General features: G+C 52.8%; 2 non-coding genes across 2 annotated transcripts; one reads left to right on the top strand and one right to left on the bottom strand.

Moving 5' to 3' along the window:
- Positions 1–833: 833 nt before the first annotated feature.
- Positions 834–905, top strand: TRNAP-CGG. Its single transcript has one exon. It is a non-coding gene; the product is annotated as a tRNA-Pro (tRNA).
- Positions 906–1,517: 612 nt separating this feature from the next.
- Positions 1,518–1,589, bottom strand: TRNAP-AGG. The gene has a single exon. It is a non-coding gene; the product is annotated as a tRNA-Pro (tRNA).
- Between the last annotated feature and the right edge of the window lie 3,019 nt (positions 1,590–4,608).

Here is a 4,608-nt window from a genome sequence, read left to right as displayed (position 1 = left end):
CCTCCCCTCCCCTGCTCCTCGCACCGGGGCACCCACCTGCGCTCCCTCCTCCACGCCCTTCAGGCCAGCTTCTCAGGTTCCGGGGTTCCTAGCCAGCGCCTCCTCCCCTGGCCAGTGGCCTCAGTGGCTACCTAGGTCTCTGGGCCTGGACTCCTCACTGCGACATGAGGACAGCAGGACCCAAGGGCAGGTTGCTGTGACTGTCCCGCGAGTGCCATGCGCGCAAAGAGCTTAAAAGAAGGCACGATCCGTCCTGCACGTTGGGGAGAGTTGGCTGTTAACACTCCCTGGGGATTGTTTTCTTCCCGTCGCCTTCCGAGCCGGGATAAGGGTGTCTTTCTCTCGCCCGTTCTTCCTGCCCTCGTACCCAGACCCACCCTCCAGCGGGCGTCGGGTGGGGGCGCAGAGTGGGATGGGCCCTGGTCCGTGGGCGCACCAAGGGTGGTCTCAGGGGAGAGTAGGGGGCGCTCCCCACAAGGGGCGCAAGCTGGAGGCGGGGAGACACTGGGCGGCGAGCACTCGGCGGCGTCCGGCGCGTCCCAGAGGCTCTGCCTGCACCCGCCTAGCCGGTTCCGGCGCGCGGGCGCCCCACTGGCGGAAAGGCCCGGCGATCCGGGCTCCGGGACCGCGGCTTCCCGAGGGGACGGTGCGAAATGAGCGCCCCCGCCTCCCTCCTCCGCGCGACGGGAAGGGCTCGGCGCCCAAGCCGGGGGAGGGAGCATCCGGGTGATGAAAGGGTCGCTGGCCGCGTCCGAAGGGAAATAAAGCGAAAGGCGGAAGGAGAAAGGCGGGTGAGGCTGAAGGGAGGCGCCTCGAGCCCGTCTGCCGAGAGCGGCTCGTTGGTCTAGGGGTATGATTCTCGCTTCGGGTGCGAGAGGTCCCGGGTTCAAATCCCGGACGAGCCCAGGCTCGAAGTTTTTTCTTAAACCTATAAATTAAAAGCTTTTTCTTTTTCACTCAGGCTATTTAGCGCTTTATATTCAACAGCCCCAGCCTAGCGCTCGAACGTTGATCTCCTTAATCGTGCGAAGCAGGGCATCGAATGAGGTCGATTCGTACGAATATATGATTGCCGTGCGTCCGAGAGTGAGGCATGGCAATTGCTTATAACCCTTCAAAACACGTGCTTGCAAAAGAGACGCCTCGTGCAGAACCCGGGGGGCACCCCAACCCCTCCTAACCGGAGCAGAGGGCGCCTGAGTTAGCAGGTCCCAGATGAGGGCGGGCCAAGCTCCTCCAGCCGAAGCCCAGCCCCGCGGGCGGTGGACGTGCCCGGCTTGGGCAAGGGTAAGGCTCACCCACCTGCAGGCAACCCAGGTAGGGACTGTGCGCCCGCAGCGTGCGCGCCGCGCTCTGGAACAGCCGCATCTGTAGTGTTTTCATGTTACATCTTTTAATGGTATTTAAATGTAAAGTGCGCCCTCGGCTCAGGAAGTTTCATCTTCGTGTTTTGCAACAATACATGTTTATAAGATGTATTTATTTAGAAATTTTAAATTTTTTAAGGGAAGAAAAGTGGGCTCGTCCGGGATTTGAACCCGGGACCTCTCGCACCCTAAGCGAGAATCATACCCCTAGACCAACGAGCCGGTGTGCTGCGCTGTCGCCGCCATGACAAAGGAATGTGAGGCTACTTGGTCCCGCGCCCCCAAGTGGTTATTTTTATAATGGTGTTTATCTTCAGTTGTTAAAATTCTATGGTTAGTTTTCTATTTCATTTTCCCTTTTGATATTTGCAAATCAGTGACACGAAAGAAAAGTGTCACTGCTGGTGTAATATTTACCTCTTATTTAAAAAACCAGAATTCTGTGTATATTCGTGACTAACAAAGTGCATGAGTGTGTGGCAATGCCCGTGGCAGCCAGATTCCAGGCTCTACTTTACTGAGTTGTGGTTGTTGCAGTTTCCAATTACAGTAAAATTGTCGGTTTCTAGCCTGCATGTCATCCTAGTGTTCAAAGCACCATCTTTCCAGCCTTGTGAATTCCCGTCTCTGTTTTTACCCAAACTGTTGTCTTCAGCTGGAAAATCTCTTTCCTTTTGCATAAATCCCAAACTCTTACCTTTCCAAAAAAAAAAAAAAGATACTTTAACATATTAAAACCAACTGTATGTGTCTTCTTTCATCACAATTTGCTGGAGGCCAAGACTCCAACACCAACAGTGAATTATATAATTGGCGACCAATTTTATAATTGGTTATAATTGGTGCCCAATTGTCCCAATATCTTTAAGGGCATAGCTTATTTATTATATTTAAAATTTTTAAATAGCATTGAGGTTTATGCTAGCAAAGCCAGCACTCGATGAATAATTGCCGAATGACTGTAATTTGTTTCAAATTCACTAACAATGTAAATGTTGGTACTTGGACAATCAGTAATTATGAAGTGTCACTCTAGCAAATAAGTAACCAGATAGGAAACAATAAATAGGGTGACTAATCTAAATAGACCTATTCATTTATTTTACTTCATATGCCATTTGTCAGCTTATTCATTTGTACCCTAGCTCGTTTATTCAACAAACATGGAGAAGCTCTTCGTGCCAGACACTGAATTGTCAACTTTCTCCCTGTGGTTTGAGCTCTAACATTCAGCCCTGCCCCAGTTTTATTTGCAACTGTCCTCGACTTCCCCTCCTACTCTTTCCTTCTTCTTAGAGCTCAAGGCCAAGAGGATAATACACTTTAAACTGTTAATCAGTTCTAGATGCCCGAATAGTTTACTCCTCAAACCTAACAAACGTGCCCCGAAAACTTAAGAAGTTTGTATTTCCCTGGAATGAGGAAACTACAAAATATAACTTACATGAAATAGTGGAAACTTCAGATTTCTGGAACCCCAGTCTCGGTGGTTACTGAGAGGGCTCTAGGCTCTCCTTTCCCACTTGAACTTACAAGGGTTAATACCATCTTTTGGGGTTTTCTTTTTCTTCCTCCAACTTCTCTCTAGTGATTGAAAAAGAGTTTGCCTTTTCCTCTGCAGGCTCCCGGAGAGGATCTCATTTGTCCCTCACAACAGAGATGCAGGAAGACCGACAGGAACAAAACTCGAGATACCAACTGCCTGACTGGCGGTGAGAAACCTCTCTCCGGTCAGAGGAATGCCTGTGGCCCCTGCAGGAGGCATCCGTCCCCAGTGAGGGGAGGTGGTACAGAGATGGTTGCAGGGCAGGGCAGTCACAGCGAACAAAGAAGCCTGGTGCCCTGTCCTCCATGACAATGAGCACCTCCCAAGGTCCCCATTACTCCGGTTACCCAACGGTGCCTCTGTGCCCAGAGACATCAGAGCCAGTAAGACTCTTTCAGATTTTCAAAAATGTGTAATAAACATGCAACCCTTCTCCTGAAATAAGATGTTCTTTCCATAGAAATATCAATGAAACTGGTTTAGCTCAGGCAAACCTTTCTCCCTGTGGTCTGGAATTCACCTTTAACTCTATCTGATATTTATCCCTTAACCATCAAATTCTGTGTTCCAGGAGCCTGGGTATCCTTGCCCACGGACCACAGTTTTCCAACTGTCAACAAGTCTCAAAGCATGGAGGGAGGGAATGCCAGTGAGAATGCAGAGGGTGAGGAGGGTTCCGCCACAGTCACAAAGATCTGTTGGGAACTTTGGTGCAGGTCACCGTCTTCCTACTGTCTCCCGCTAGTCCCAGCCCTAGAAAACCCTGCTCGGATACACCAGATGATCCTGAGTGTCCCTTATCTCAACCCTAGGAAGAGAAAGGTAGACTCCTTACTGTGGACTGTAGGGAGCAGGAACCCAGGGGCACCCAGGGGCCAGGACACAGGCAACCATCAGCCAAAGGCCCCTGCATGTGACTGTCATTGCTGATTCTTGGGGGGCAGGGGGCTCTCCCCCAAGGAGCCCATTCCTTTCAGAGGCAGCAGCCCTTTACCAAGGACCCTTCTGACCTTCTTGGCAGCCTCCCTCCCATGCCACCGTATGCCTCCGCTGCTCCAGCTGGAGAGGAGTTCCAGGGTGGAGGAGGAGGTGCCGAAAGGAGGGGGGCTGCTGAACGATCCTTGGACGCACAGTAATGATTGGAAGGCAGGGGATTTGTTTTTGTTTTTTCCATTTACTCCCTTGACGGACGGGTCAGAAACTGCCCGGCGAGGACAGCGCGGTGACAGCACCCTGCGTGGCGTTCTCTCTTTGCAGCCGCTGCAGACGAGCTCCGTAACGCTCCCCTGTCCGTTCAACAGGCACGTCCTACCTCCTGATGGCCTGGTGTTCCTCGTCGTGGAAACATCTGCTCCGGATGCATGTTCGTCCTTTGGCCGCTACTGAGCCGACGCCTCTGCGGGACCACCTGCTGCCTCCACGGGGGGCTCTGCCCAGGCCCAGCTCACTGGCTCCCCCTCGGGCCAGGCCCCGCGTGTTGTCCCGGGAACCGGGCGCGCGCTCTCCGCTCCTCCCGGCTTTCCAGATGCGTTTCTCCTGCGGAAACTTACCGCCCAACGGACACCCAGTTCTGCCGTCCCTTCTCCCAACTGTACGCTCCCCGCCGCCCCCCAGGTTTCACCGCATCTCTCTCCTCTCTGTCCCCCCGCTTTCCCTTGGTCAGCGGTTCCGGGGACCCTCCCAACACTGTCCAGT

The sequence above is a fragment of the Myotis davidii genome, unplaced genomic scaffold (genome assembly GCF_000327345.1).
Source record: "Myotis davidii unplaced genomic scaffold, ASM32734v1 scaffold401, whole genome shotgun sequence".
NCBI lineage: Eukaryota > Metazoa > Chordata > Mammalia > Chiroptera > Vespertilionidae > Myotis > Myotis davidii.
This window is presented reverse-complemented; position numbering and strand designations above follow the sequence as displayed.